Raw genomic sequence first — 16971 nt, forward strand, 5'->3', positions numbered from 1 at the left:
AAAATAGAGCCATGCATTTTTGGCAAAATGCTCTTAAAAGCAGCAAATGGTGAAAGTATAAATTCAAATTCTAGACTGGGTAAACTCATAAATATATTTACGTGTATTATGCACATGTGCACACACACATACATATGCACTTTTCTTTACACATATAATTTATAGTCGTGGTAGAATTTTGTTTCAGTCTGATTTGTCTATATAATCATTTCATTTTCTTGAAATAAATCTTAATCTTCTAGAAATATTTCTTAGGAATGTCATATTAATCCCTCATATTCTCACTGATTAAATCCATTCAGCTCCAAGTAGACTGAGAAATACATTTTTAATGTGTTAACTTTGTTCACAGACATTTTGTAGAAAATTATTTGTCTGAAATGCTTAAGTATATTAAAGTGTTATAATTAGAAAGTTAAACCATGATTACATCTTACACCAACTATAAAGATTAATTTGAATATCTTCGTTTTATCCTGTACACATGAAATATTGAGAAAATTTACTTTTAAGAATTTAAATATCTGAATGTTAAATGATTGTATTTTATAAATATTTCTTTTTTAAAATCAGAACAATTTTGCAATACAATATCATTGAAAACATTTATCTACTGGAAAACTATAGTATTTTAAAATGATTTTTAGGAAGAAAAATATATTAATCAACCAAGAGTTTCAAAAGAGCTGCTCTTAAATTATTTTAAATTCTAATATCATTGCTTTGCTCAATAAATGCCTTTGCGATTACAACCTAGAAGAATAGCGCATAAACGGTTAATTATGAAAACTATCCTATGGACTGTCAATAAAAAGTAATGAAATATATAAATTTATAACATCCACTCTAAATCACTTTAAGCTTTTATGAGATATGAGATAATTCTACTATACTGCACACTAATCTCTTACTATATTTACTGCATCCACAGCTTTTTTTTGAACTCTAAGACTAGTTCTATCCTTCCAAAAGAACTTGCAAACCTGTGCCTAATACTTACATAATTGCACATTACCTACCTTTTTAATTTCTCTCTTTAATAATTTTTCCTTCTTTTCAATATTAAAAAAATTTGAAATTATATATAGTTCAGAAATGGTGTGGACTTTTCATAAAAGTAAACATCTTCAAAAAATTCATATATTTTGCAAATTAAAAACTTACACCACATCATATATCTTAATATCAAAGATGTCTTTATGTAGTAAGTATTATTCCTTGCATTTTAGTTTTAACTATTTGAAATAATGTCAGTTATGACTGTTGTTTTATCAATACTGCTGTAGTTCCCAAATTTTGTTGGTATGGCTGGCATTTGGTGACGTATAACTAAAGGTGTGTTATGATTTAAGAGAAGATGTTAATAATTGCACATTAATATTATAATATGTAGCATTTCCTAACTTTAGATAGTAATAACTCTGCAAAAGATCACTCATCTCAGAGATTAAATTGAAATATAAATAAATGTAGTTATTAAATTCTAAATTTAATAAATATAAATATTTAATAGCCTAGTCAAGGAATATGTCACCCAATTTTTATTTTTGACACTATCTTTCTTCCTTGAAGAATTAAAAAATATATCCATATTTATTTGCGCACTTCATAGTAATCTAATATGGACAGAAAGGCAACAGACTCTCTAAAAAGATGTTGAAACAAAAAGAAAAATCAGTCCATTTGCATAATATCTCAGAGAGAGTAGTGCTCTATTTCCATTTTATGTGTTAGGTCAGAGTCATGAAGTAAGATACCAGTGTGGAAGCTTGGAGATGGCAGACAATTGAATACTGGGGAAGGAGGGTAGTTGAGGGAGAAAAAGAGAGTGAAGACTTACATAAGATGGCCTATTTACTTACTACTTAGATATGAGAACCGAGCATTTACTAAAGGAAAAGTCTGCACGTTGACAGTGCATCCCTCACTGAAATTATAAATAGCAAATTTTAATCATATGTATGGCTTCATTTTCATTGGTGAAGTCTGTTAACACACTGACACAAATATATGTAATCTTATTTCTAAAAAATTGAGAGGAAAAAATAACTAGGTCTTAAACAGCATACAAATTACTTGGTTTAACATGTATCAACTAAATCAGGTATGTTCTTGACAGTTACAAATCAGTTTTCCCTTCAAAGCTACAATCTACATTTGCTACAATCCAGCCAATCTTTCCTGGAATGTTTACTGAGTGGCCCAGACCCTCCTGTGTTGGGAGCCTGAGATAAAGGATATACATATGACACTGTTCCTGCCTTTAAGGAACTTCCAGATTAGTTGTAGAAAACATGTATAAATGTATCAGTGCAGCAAAGTCTTAAAAGTGCTGGTACAGAAGTATATAAAGGATACAAAGAAGACACAAAGACTAACTGGAAGGAGAAGGGGTAAGAATCTTTCAGAGATGATGATCAGATTTATCTAAATGTCTTTCACATTTCTGTACTATCGATATCTTATTCTTTACTATCAGACATTCCCACAAGCTTGCTCTGTTATCTCTGTGCTAGAAAGTTCCTATGAAACTTAAATCCATTTCAGTAGTGATGATCTGCAACTATGAAAAGAGAACTTCTATGGCAATCCTATGAAAACTATTTAAAAAAAAATCTAATAGGTAGGTTTTAATATTGATGTTTCTGATTAAAAATAAACATTAAGACAAATTTACTCCTTTGCCAAATCAAAATTCCAACTCATTATGGTCTTATCAAGGTAAGAGAGTGTTTGTAGGCATCAAATTCTTTATCATCATGGCAGGAAAATTACTGAACTATTTCAGAAAGCCATGCCTCAAAATAAATGCAAAACAAGTACCACTATAATTAAACAATATCTGAATTAATAGTATGGACTATTTTATTAGGGCTGCCATAATATAATCTACATATATATATAGCCTTGCATTTATAAAGCAATTGCTATCAATAGTAGGTACCTGTTATTTTATTCATTCATTCAGCTAGCTGCCGCTTTGGGATTGAGTACACAACACAGGATGGTCCAGTAAGAGGTAGTCTGAAAATCTGGTGAAACTGTTAGGATGGAGAAACTTGTGTTTCTAATCTAGTAGAACAGAAGCTTGATAATACAAGTGACTATCTTGTCACCACATGGAAAGGGAAAGAATGTGACTGAAAATAACGTTAGCCTAGATTAAAAGGAGACTCCAGAAACGGAAAGAGTTTTCTGACAGAATTTTGGCAGCTGAATTTAACCATGTCTAAAGCCAGTACAGAATCAATATTAACTCTCTTTTTCTGTTTAAAGCACTTTGAGATAGATTTCTATAATCCGTAACTGACCAAACTGTATCTTTAAAAATATTTTTATGTTTTTGTTATGTCATGTATTGTTTGCCTATTCAAAAGAAATGATGACACTTTATTGTATATCTTGATGCTCTAAAAGATGCCATAGCTCTGGTAACGAGACACAAGTGGATTACTTAATTTATCTTCTACTAAGATATACTCTTTATGATCCAACAGAGGAAATCTCTTTCATTTCCCTAATGTATTATACCTTAGGCTACTGAGGTACCATTTAGTGGTATCCAATGGAAATGTCTGTGTCATTTTGAGAGATCTATATTAACTATTGACCAAAGTAAATTGGAAAAAAATGTGTGTTTTGATTACAGATTTTATATACATAACTGCCTTCCTGAAAAGTATACATAGAGTTATATGAATACATATATCCAGGAAGAATAAAACAGCAGCTCTTCTATTAGTTTATTCAATCTCCTTGCTTTTGATAAATAAGTAAAAGGCAGTACATTTTTCTTAAGCATGGCTAGTATCTATCATAAAATACCATGCTGTCTTTTCCCATATATCCTTACCCGCCACCCACTGCCAACACCAGGTTTTAAACCTGGGAGCTATCTGTGCCTTCTCTTGCTCCCTAGATTTCCATATCCTGTTTTGCAGGGTCCATCTCTTTCCTCCCTGAAATGCTTCTTGCTCAATTCGACTATTTTATCCTATCTAAAGCAATGTGTGATACAATAACAAGAATCTAGAATTGGCAGTTAGGAGATACGGGCTTGTAGCCTGGCTCTGCTGTGTGACCTTTATCAAATCCCTTCAGTTTCATATCTATAAGATCAGACAGCTTGATAAGATTGCGGATGAGTTTTTATTTTAGCATTATGAAGAAACTCTACTCAACAGCCTTTAGTGACACCCCCCTTAAATTACCTACTGAAATTATCTAGACTCCTTATGTAGACATTCCAAATACTCCGTATCATGTCCTCAACTTGTCTTCTCAGCTTCATCTTCTAGGACTAGTATCCTAAGCTGAATTCAAACTCTACCTGCTAGTTCCTAAATATAGTCTACACTAGTCATTTTTCCTTTGTTTATTCCAACTGATTGAAATGTTACCTCTATTCCCACACTGTTCTTCCCCTTAAAATTCATACTTTTTTGACTTCTGAAATCTTATGTCTTGCAAGAGCAGTTCAAGTACAATATGCATGTCAACTCAGACTTGGTATCCTAAAACCAGAAGTGTCAGAATACTTTTCTACATTTCTTATTATGTTACTTATGCTATGCTGGCTTATATTAGAGTGCAACAGATATTTATCTCTCTTAAAAATTTTATTTTCCTGAATACTAGTATCTTATTTAATTTTGCATTTCCTATCTGTACTTGGTTGAAATTATAAATTGGATAATGGTTTAAAAAATAAAGCCAAGAAATAAAATGTAGATTTGTATAATAACTAAATAATAAACTGTTTGAAAAATTCCATCATGGCCATGCAGGTGTGTGTGTAAAATACAATTTTGGGTTCTTAAAACAAAAAAAACTTTTACTATTTCTAAAATATAAAATTCAATGATTACACTGCAATCAGACTGACATATACAAGAAGATAAATGTAGAGATGTTTTACTCATAAAATTACTGAAGTCAATAACAGATTTATGATAATTTAAATAGTCAATATTACAATAAATTAATTTTCATTGATGTATTATATTTTTCCTACATTATTTTGGAGTTTCTTATTCACTAAACTTGCAGCTAGGCTTCTTTAGCCATAAAAGATGAGGTCAGGTTAATTTAAAAGTCTAGAATACAAATAAATTAGTGTTTACTCAATGAAGTGATGAACTGAATCAATTAATGAGATGGTTAAAATGAGTGTCTACAGAATCATTATCACACTCATAACGGGTGCAATTATCTCTCATCCCTTGTCTTGCATCAAGCAATTGAATCTTTACCTCAAAATAATTGACTTTAAAAGTTTTGTGAACATTGGACTTCATTTTATATTTTTTTCAAAAGGGCTACACTTATTTTTCCCTCTGGTTGCAAAATATGACAGAGAATGACAGACAGTATACCTCTTTTTTTAATGTCTCTGAAAGAAGATAGGAAATGAATGATAATCCTCATGAAATTCTACAGGCAAATAAAGTTTAACTTTTTTTTTGTTCCTTAAAACATTTTTTCACTTTGTCTCTTGAAGCATTATTCAAAGTTTTTTTTTCTTTTGATGGTTTCTGCATATCTTAAAGATATACTGTATTCCATTCCAGAGGGATTCAATTAGGAAAAAGAAAAATAGGAAAAATCTATTCTTTATAGGTAAGAAAAAAAAACCACTTCAAATCATTCCTGTTATAGTGAGATGATAAGCACGCTACACATCATTATATCAAAAAAGAAAACTACTATAAGTCAAGTAATTATGAAGAAACCATAAGGGTTGTAAATGATAAACTATTTACAAAAGAAAATAATTTTGAGTACTGTCTTCTAAATGCTTAATAAATCAGGTTTTACTAAATTCAAGTTAAATTTCTAGAAGTCCTATTTGTCATCATCCGTGCATCAAATTATCAAAAAAGTTTTATTATTATTATTATTATTATTATTATTATTATTATATTTTAAACCCTCTCTTCTTAGCTCTTTCAGGGCATATATAATAAGATACATGTTCAGAGTCCTTAACTCTGATTAGTGAAAAATTATATTTGAAGTACTTGAGATTTTTACATGAAAACTAATGTTTTCAATTTAATATTTTAAAGATAGAAAACTCAACATAAAAATGAAAAATAGCTATGAAAGTAGGAGATGTGTTCATTGAAGTGGATGATGAGAAAGGGATGAACTATAATGATAGAGGGAATTAAGAATTCTATTTTGGATATTTTAAGTTTGAAATGCCTATCAGACATCCAAGTGAAGATGTCAAATAAGTGATTGATTATGGGTTTGAAGAAAAGGAGAATCTGAGTTAACACAGAGATAGTATTTAAAACCACAAGAATGGATAAAGTAATCTAGAGGAAGATAATAGTGAACAAACAATTCATTAAATAGTGAACAGTAAAGTACTGTGTAGAACAAGAAAATGTTTAACTTCTAAAATAATGAAAGATCTTCAAAGTAGAGCAGCAAAATTAATCACTAAAAAAAAGCAAACCAAATGTAGATGAAAGAATATTCATCTCTTTCTTTTAAAGAATATTTGTGGCAGTATATACTGCCTTTTGAAAATCGCATTGTAGTATACACTAAGTTATAAAAAGAACATAATCTTTAACTTAGTTTCTTTCTTGTAATCCTTCTGGAAAATCATCCTAAGCATGAAAATATTACATACACAGAACACTGTACACTCTATGAAAACTAATGTTATAAAATTATTAAAATACAAAATTATAAACTCTCAAATAGAAATTAGAACATTCATGGAACGTGGAAAATATCAATGCAAAATTTAAATATATATATAAAAATATGTAGAGGTTAAATTAAACAGTGTAAAATTATACGCAGGTGAAACTGAAATAAAAGGAATAATAGAGATTGGATTTCAAATGAGCTTTTTATTCTTATCATATAAATTATTTTAGTGTTTTAAAAGCCATATAACAAAAGGAAATGGAAAAATTATCCCCAAATTAGGCTGCTGAATAAATAAATCCTGCAAAATCAGAATAAACAATTCATTTAAAATAAATTTAGTACATTTCTGGTATTCACTGCATAAATATTTATTGAGTACCTACCATGTGCTAAGCTCTGCTTCAGATGTTGGGAATAGAGAAGTAAATAAGAAAGGTAAGCTCTCGCTCTCCCGAAGCTTACATGAAAATGTCAATGAAATAGGACATTTACTTTTTCAAAAATATTTTTAAAGAGTAATTTAAGGACTGTATTATCTAATTGAAGGAAAATAACAGCTAAATCAAACAACAATAAAATGAATTATAAGATATTAGGTTCAGAAGAAAAGTTGAAAAAGATCAATTTATTATCTCCTGGAATATTCCTGAATCAAAGATAAAAAATTACAAAAACCAACAAGAAACAATTGTTTATTCTATAGTGAGCAGGAATCAAACTCCCTAATCTGGCACAACTCATCTTACCCGAGCAAATATGCAAAGACATTCCTATTTCTAAGCATTTTTAAAAGCAAATAAAAGTTTTGAAAATAAACTTGATAACTACCCAATTTTTCCTACTTTAGGTACTTTCCATTTCATATGGCTTTATTTGAAAGGTAAAAACAATTCTATTGAACTGTATACATGCACAGAGCAAGGCGACTAGTACGTGTTCTGGAGTAAACAGGCATTAAGTATAACGTTCTGTCTTGAGACTATGCTCTTTCTAAGAACTACCACAGCTATTGATTAAAGGGAGAACGTTGATGAAACAAACCAACCACCTTTACCTACTAGGTAGGTCAGAAGGACAAAAAAAGAGTATTGCAAATCTGTCTACTTAGCAGCCAAAACTAGACATGGCCTTCTATGCATTTTAATCAAATGCCTGAGCCATATTTGGGGTTTAAAATAAGTAACATTACAGAGCGACTATTTCATAAACTCCTTTCCCCTGCAGTGTACTGCTTTCTTCAACTGAAACTTGAAAAGTCCCAGGCTTTCCATAAACATATATTCATATGAAATCATACCCTTAAAAGGGACTTTTAAGGTCACAAAACCTGTGTTATAATTCTAACCTGAAAATATTAACTTGCCCTTAGGGAGATCCTCTGATTCTGGTCACTGGGTGTGAAGGTCACACCATCTACACAGCAAAGCACATTACCAAACTTAGACGTTTGCAATGGAATGAATATGGTTAGGAAGCACTCATTTAACACTTTCCCACAATTTTTGGCAAGATTATTGCTAAACAATCTTAACAAATACTAATGTAATCTGCACATAGAGATCTCCAAGATTAGGGAACCTCTAACTGTATTTGATAATAGTCAAAAGATTAGTAATGGTATCTGAAAAGATAATCATCTTTTGTACAATACCTCTTCACAGATTTAAACTGTATTAATTAGTAAACCTTTTCTAATGTGCACTTTTCATAAAGTAAACTTTGTTTCCCAACACATCTTAAAAGGCTTCAGGAAACATTTCTCTAATATAGATGCCTAGTCTCAACCTAGACCTATTAAATTAGAATCTCCATAGGTAATTCTGATGTGAAGCTAGGACTGAGAACTATTGATATATTAAGAAAAATGTAGAAAAAAATTACAAATATTACACAACCATTTAATTTGGTATAATTTTAAAATATGAAACAACTGCCATTTCCTTTGTCTATTAATAAGTGCTACTTCTAGGCCTGAAGCCTCTCTTTTGATCCTTTTTGAATCTCCTTAAAAAAGCATCTCACAACTAGGAAATGAGAGTCAAGCTGCTCAAACAGATATATAATATCAAAGACAGTCCAATCTTTTCAATCTTTTGAGACATTCCCACTTTATATTCCTTAGAACATGGCATATAGCACAACCGAAGTCATTATTTTTTCTATCTTGTTTTATAGTTTCTTAGTTAACATTAAAAAAATATATATTAAAAAAAGTTAATGAAGTTCATATTCCTTGCCATCACCCTGATGATACATGAGCACAAGATGTTTTCTGACTATTAAAAATAGGGCCATTTGTTAGCAACTTAATTTTCTTAAGTTAATATATTGCAAACACTATTCTAGGCTAATTTATGTGGCTCTAACTCATTACTTTTAATAGCTTCACTGCATAATATTCTGCATACCATAATTTATTCAGCCATGCTCCTGTTAGAGGTCAGGTTGTTTTCCAACTTTTGCCTCTCTAAATAACACTGCAACATACATCCTTGTCTCTACATTGTTATGTGTTGGTGCATTAAGTTTTACTGGATAGATTCTCAAAAGCTATGTTATAGCATTTCTTACATCAACATTGTATAAGAATGGTTATTTCCTATATTTTTGCCAGTACTTTAGAAACACACACACATTAATTTTTGCATTTGTGTCTACGGCTATGCTACCGTGAACGAGCCCGATCCTGTCTGATCTGAGAAGCTAAGCAGGATTGGTCCTGGTTAGTATTTGGATGGGAGACCACCTAGGAAGACCAGGTGCTGTAGTAGGTGTAAAAAATAAAAAAAATAAAATAAAAAATAAGGGATTGTAAGCTGACAGGGTCTTTGCAATCTGTGAGGTCAATCAAGGGTTGCCTCACCTAAAAAATAATAAATAAAAATGAAAATTTTTGCATTTGTGAAATATGTGTATTATACCCACACACAAAATTTTGTCTATCTGCTAAAAAAATTATAATCTCATGGTGTTGATTCATATAATCTTTACTTATTTTTTCCTTTTTCTCATATCAATCGAGTTCTTTGTAGATTTACTAATTCACTGTCATATCTGTTTAAAACAATTTTTCCAATGATACTGTCATCTTCTGCTTATTAATGGTGTATTCTGCTATATCAAAAAATAAAATATTTATGTACTCAAATATTTTAACCTATTCCTTTATGTTTTGGGTTTCCTTCTTCCTTAAGTAAGTCATCCTCAACTTGATTTCACACATTATAACCTCATCAGCTAGTCATACGGTTTAACCTTCAATACACTGAGATTTATTTTCATATACTGTATAGGGTGAAGGTATAAATTTATTTTCTTTCAGGTGGACAGTGAAGTATGCCAGCACCATTTATTAGATAAAACATCATTTCCTAAAATGAATTTAAGTGACATTTAAATATTACTCTGTACTAGTCAGTGTTCTAAATGCTTCTCATGTATTTATTCATTTAAGAAACATGACAACTCTATGAAGTGAGCGCTGTTATTATTCACATTTTACAATGTGAAAACACACATGGCAAAGTTAAGGATGTTTCCTCAAATCAGAAAAATAGTAGTGGCAAACATTTGATTTAAAGCCCAGAATTATGGCTTGAGATCACAGTTGTCTTAATTCCTAAGTTATACTACCATTTTTAGTGTATGATAAAATACAGTAAGTTCCCATATAAATGTGGATTTACTTCTGAAATCTATATTACGTTTCAGTGACCATTATATCTGTCCGTTACTATCATATGCTTTTATTATGATAGCTTTACAGTAAACTTTAATACTGAGTGAAATACATTATCCCACACAAATATTATCCTTTTATCAATCATATCATAATTCTCAGGCACTTATTTTTTTGTATGAATATTAAATCACTTCATCTTGTTTCCCTCTTGCAGAAAACCAGAAAAAATTTCAAAGAAAATGAAAATACAACAAATTACATTTTAATTGAAAGGGATTGATACTTTTATTACATCTTCCCTTCCGAAGCTGATCTAAATCTATTTACTAAGGGAATGTTTTATGTCCTTATATGAAAAAGTTCTCTTAATATGGATTCTGTGTTTTTTTTATTCATTTTATTCTTGGAAATTTTGGGAGATCTTAATATGTATATGATGTATACTAAGTTTAGCCATAAGAAATTGTACCCAAATAGCAACAATTTTATAAGGTATATCCTAATGGTAAGCAAAGTACATAAAATCTAATGCATATAATAAAGTCAATCAGTTAATTTAAAAAGAGCATTTGAATTTCACTATTTTTCTAGAACTTTCTTAAATACATGTCTAAAAGAAACTATCCTGACATTACACATACACACGCACACACACACACACACACACACACACACACCTCACACACATACACTGAAGAAAATGAAAATTAATTTCAATATTCTGTTGGATAATTACGATGATACTTGAGACAAGAGCCTAACTGGTCTTAAAACTGTACTATGAGTACTACAAGAAGTAAAACAGAAGTATAACAAAGAAGGCCATGTCTCAGTAACATAACCTATTGATTCAATCAAAATTATTCTTTTTCCAGTTGGTTTACATTTTTAGAGAACTTTCGTGCAAAATTTCATTTGAAAGGGTTTTCAAAAATAAAAATATGAGTTTTAAGCATATAGACTGTAAGTCTATTCTTCCAATAATATTAGTCATTCAACAAATATTTATTGAGTACCTATTATGCTCCAGGTTAGTGCTTCTGATACATTAGAAAATAAAACAAAGATCCCTGTTCTCATGCAACTTCCTTTCTAAGAAAGCGAGACAGACAATACATAATAAATATGATAATAAGCAAAGTATATAGTATTTTACGAGGCAATGGAAAAAATGTAGCAAAATAAAAGGATTCACGAGTACTGAGATAAGGGGAGGCCAGGTTGCAATATTAAACAGGATGGTCAACTAAATAAACCTTATGGAGGAGGTAAATTCTGAACAAAGATTTGAAGCTATGGAGATGTTAGCCAAGTAGAACTCTGAAATAAGAGAATTTTATGCTGAGAGAAAAACAAGAGCAAAATACTGAGGCAAGAGCATACCTAATGTCTGCAAGGGAAGGCAAACAGGTCAATTTGGCTGCAGCAGAGTGAATGACGAGGGAAGTGGTAGGAAATTAAATGAAAGTGGAAAGGGCCACATTCATTACCTCTTCCACTTGTAAACCTCAGTTATGTGGGGCCTGAGTATTACACACTATTATGGGACATCTTAGGGAAGTACATTCAAAATTATGAACATAAAATTAGGCACAGGGCCTTGTAATAAACCAGTGCAGGTGAGAAATCCTAAGGCATAAGATCCATTAGTTTATAGTAAACCTGTCTCTCACTGGAGATGTAAATTTTGCAGATGTCAGTATATAAAAGCCGAGGTGCTCAATGAAGAGAAAGAAAAGTATAAACCCAGAAGTCTCAAGTATTAAAGCCTGGAGCACTCCAACATCAAGTGGGATGAGGGGAGGAACTAGCAAAGGATTCTGAGATGCAGCACATAGCATGATACAGGATTTTTCCTGTATCAAGAGTGTGTAGTATACTGGAAGCCAAGTCTAAAAAGGACAACAAGGAAGTCGAAGTGATAAATTATGACAAATACAGTTGATAGGTAAAGTAACACGTGGATTAAGAATACACAACTGTAATAAGCAATGTGATCATCATTGATGTCCTTGGAAAAACAGTTTTGGTGGAATGGTGGAGGCAAAAACCTGATGAGTATATTTAAGAAATAATGAGAAGACAGAAATTGGAAGAGGGTAGAGACAATACTTTTGTGAGTTTTGCTACAAAGGAGTGTAAAAAAATAAGGCATTAATTAGTGGGGGGAAATGAGATTCAACGTTTTTGTTTTGTCTTTTAAGACGGGAGAAAAACACAAACATGTATGCTGATGGAAATGATCCTATAAAGATAAAAAACTTGACAGATAAAGGATAGAGAAAATAAACTGCTGAAGGTATGTCTTTGAGTAAAAGGAAAAGGATGAGGTTTAATGTACAACTGAAATTACTAGTTTTCGATCAGAGCAGGGAAAGTTCATCTATGGTAATAGGTGAGAAGGTAGAATATGTGGGTATAAATGCTGGCTGATTAAGTACATATGTTGATATAAGTTTATGAAGTTTTTAGTTTTTTCATTGCTTCATTTTTCTCAGTAAAGTAGGAATAATTAAGGTCAAAATCTGGGAGTGAGGAAGGAGCAAGAGATAACGGCGAGCTGTGGTAAGAACAAGTCTTAGATGGCCCCATGACTTCTGCCCCCTTGGTGTAACACCTTGTATGATACCCTTCTTTTGAGTGTTAATTCTGACTTGATTCTAATCAAGAAAATATGGCAAGGAATGGAATGTCATTACTGTGATTAAGTTATATTGCATGGCAAAGGAGGTAATAAGTCACCTCTGTGACTGGGTTCAACATATAAGACTCCATCTTGCTAGCAACACACAGTAAGGAGATCTCCTACTGGCTTTGCAAAAAGCAAATAGCTATGCTGTTAAGTGCCTGTAGAGAAGGTTCATATGGCAGGGAACTTGGGCAGCCTCTAGAATCTGAGGGCTGCCTCTTGCCTACAGCCATTAAGAAGACAGGCTGTTACATACAGCTGCAAGGAATAGAATGCTGTCATTAATCTGGACAAATTTAAAAGAGGATTGTCTCTAGTCAAGCCTTTAGATAAGAATGCACCCAGCCAATGCTCTGATTGCAGTCTTGTGAAACCATGAGCAGAAGACTCAGCTAAGCCATGCCCAGACTCTTGACCCACCCATGGAAACTTCGAGATAATAAATGTATGATGTTTAAGCCACTAAGTTTGTGGTAATCTGATACATAGCAACAGAAAACTAATGCAGAGCTTGAAAGACAACTTATGAAACAGTCATCTAAAGAGTAAAAAATGAGTAAAAAGGGCTAAAGAGTAAAAGAGTAAAAAAGGCTTATATTGTCTAACAGAGTTAAGGGCTCATTTGAGATCTTGTGGTCATTTAAAGTGGAATTTAAAGTGAGATAAGGGAGTTTTATTTGTGTTTTTCTATTACTCTAACCAAGGTGCTATAGTTACCTATTTTTCATTTGTTATATATTTTGATTTATAATTTTAAATTTAACACTACATAAATAAATGTCAATAAAGCAAATTTTTCTGAAATCACTCCTTTTATCTTTTCCTGAAATTTGAGAATCCCAAGAGAGCAAAAACCAGGAACCAAAAAAATAAGGCTGAAATTTAGTTTTTAGCACCATTAACTGATTAATAAAACCATTTTGTTGAATCTTGAAGTGACTGAAACATTTATTATCAACAACTTAGAACTGTTTAAACCAAGTGACTCTGACTCTGTTTTGTTAAGTTTAAACATATTGCTTAAATAATCTACTTATATCTTTACATTTGCTTCATATTTAAAATACCATATGTAAAAAATGTCAAACTTGCATCTTGTAATATGCAAATCAAAAAAAAAAAGCATGTTGTAAAACTATTAGCCCTACTTTTTTTCTCAAAGGGAAATAAGAGCAATTTGATTAATTAAACAAGTAACGGTATTTTTGCTAGAGAAAAAAATAACTGTAGTGTAATTTATCTTAAAAAGAACAGAGACTTTGATTAGAGTTGAAAAAGCAGCAATACTACTATCTTAGAATTTTTCTTTAAAGATAAAACTCAGTTTTAATATGCTGTACGCTATATCCTTTATCATCTTAAAGGATAGTTGTTCTTTTTCATTACACTATTTGAAAGTTATTTCAGAAAAAGTAAAATAAATATAACCTAACTTAAAATGGTGAATACTACTACATTCTAAAAATTGTATGGTTTTAATAGTTAATGAATTTATTTCTTACTTCAACCCTATGCGGTACTATTACCCGAATTTCAAAAACGGGAAACTGAGACCCAATTTACGCAGCAAGTAACTGGCAGAACAAGGATGTGATCAAAAGCAATTTGGCTCCAGTCCTGAGTTTTAGCTTTCATTATGATAGCCTTTCAATTTCCGGGCGTAAATTATTATAGAGCCACAAACCTTGCAGTTACAGTCTGTCAGTCTGTGGAAACAATTTGAACTATGGAAACATGAGGGTAGGAATGTTAAATTCAGTATGTACTGAAATATACAGTCATTTAAAAAAAAAAAAGAAAAGATTTTTTAAATGTGGAAACTGCAGATAAAACTTCCTCTTTGATGTATTTTCTGTGCTTTTAATTTTTAGGTTTTCTGAACACTAAGTCTCTTATTTCTTTTTATCACATTATACAAACAAACTATTCTGGAACTAGAACTCAGTCATAACTCATTTAGCTATTATTGATGAAAATGACAAAAATAGTTGTCTGTATGTATTTTATATTGGTTTACAAAAATTTGCATAGGAAATGTTGATACTTTTAACAGCAGAATGTATCATATTAACTAGAACGCATATATAATAATTAAAAATTTTTGTACCATTTTTTCCAGTTATAAAATTGGAGACATACTTGCTAAATTACTAAGAATAAAGCAAACTTAAACAGCAATAAAAATTATTTTCTTATAGGTTTAAAAGACTATTTTAATTATGGAGAGTTTAAGATTATTATATTAGAACCCATTTTTCTATCTTGGTTACCCTTATAGATCTGTCAATACAGTAGTGATGTTGATTTAATTAGGACTATATACAAGAAACGACTGTGAGTTACTTAAAGTCTGAATGAACAAGAAGAACCAAATTACCATCTATCTTATGTGAATAGACTATTGGGAAACACTCTAGGGAATAAAATAATTACTAATAACATCAAGATGGATGATGACTATAATTCTTTCAATGAATTTAAGAATTTTGTTTTGTTCCTCTTTTATATTTTACCTCATGTTATCCAGAAGATACTATGCTTATCTGTACAAGAACAGAAGACAACCAAATATAAATAAAATACATTTAATAAATATAACTGAGTATAGTGGAAAGAGTATAAAACCACAAATGACTTATTATTTTAAATTAGAAAAGTATTAGATTTGGCAGAGGTAGATGTAGTAACATATCTTGAGGGTAGAAATATATTAGTAAACTTCAACATATAATTAGCCTTTATAAAAAATCATTTTATATAAATTCACATTCATATAAAATAAATAAAAGAAAATACAAATCTAACTTCATAGACAAAATTATTGAGATTCTTTTTTCTTTCTAGAGCCAGGATTTTTACTTTTTATGTTGAGAAAAAGTTTTGTTTTTTATTGCAGTGGTACTCATTTATCTTGTTTTTGTTTGAAAAAGAATAATGAAATATAATAAGAGAAACATCAAAAACATAAAGTCAGTTGTTTTCCCATTAGTTTTCTATATCATATAATTAAAGCTCATATAATAGATAAGGTATATAAAGTAAAAGTGTATATACACTTTTTAACTTCAGGCATCAATGACACAAGTTTGGTTCTCCCTTTGTATAGTACCATTTCCTTCAAAGAGAAGTGCTGAGTTTCATCACTAGAAATGTGTAATTTTTAAACCAATTTATTGGGGCTAAAATGTGAGCATTTTAAAGTATTTTTAAAGTCTGAAGGGAATGCTACAGCATATAATAAAAGTCAAATTCTATAGAATAACATCTTAACTTTTCCTAGGTTGCAAAAGTATTAGGATCGATAAATGGGCAATAGAATTCTGATAGCCTTACGGTAGATCATATGCAAAAGCCACAGTTAATATATTAGCAAATATAATTCAAAGTTAATAATTTATTAGTTAACTCTATAAAAAATATATTAGAAGATAAGCTTTTATTTACTATTTAGATAATTCTATAAGGCCAGTATTAGTAAAAAAGTGAAAATATTAATGAAAATAACATTTCTCACCTAAATGAAGCTCGACTCAGGCAAAATGAAAATGTGTTTAATCATTTTAATAAATATATATTTTTTCAACAATTGTGAAGTTAAAGTACAGTATGGCTCTGAATTACATAAAATATTTTAGATGATTTTCTTAAATGTGCCAAAAATAACTACGTTTTTAAAGAATGACCTACAAATATTCAGTACCAAAACAATCATAAAATCAAACAAATCAGATCTATTTCTAATTGCAGTTTGCCATTCCAGCAAAGAAAATGTTTCTATTAAATTCTAAGAAAATACCATTTCCTGAGTTGTTAAACAGCATCAAAATTGTCACAAATACCAATTTTCAGTTACTTTTAGATTTCTAGAAATGCTTTTCATCCAAAGTTTAAAACTGTTTACATATTAAGGAATGTCTGAAATAAAAAA

The 16971-nt window shown here is 30.5% G+C and overlaps 1 protein-coding gene across 4 annotated transcripts in view; it reads right to left on the reverse strand.

Moving 5' to 3' along the window:
* Positions 1-16971, reverse strand: part of NOVA1 (NOVA alternative splicing regulator 1) — a 132958-nt gene that overhangs the window by 4374 nt on the left and 111613 nt on the right. The gene's annotated exons all lie outside the window — the stretch shown is intronic.

This window comes from Pteropus medius, unplaced genomic scaffold (assembly GCF_902729225.1).
Source record: "Pteropus medius unplaced genomic scaffold, Ma_sr-lr_union100, whole genome shotgun sequence".
Taxonomy (NCBI): domain Eukaryota; kingdom Metazoa; phylum Chordata; class Mammalia; order Chiroptera; family Pteropodidae; genus Pteropus; species Pteropus medius.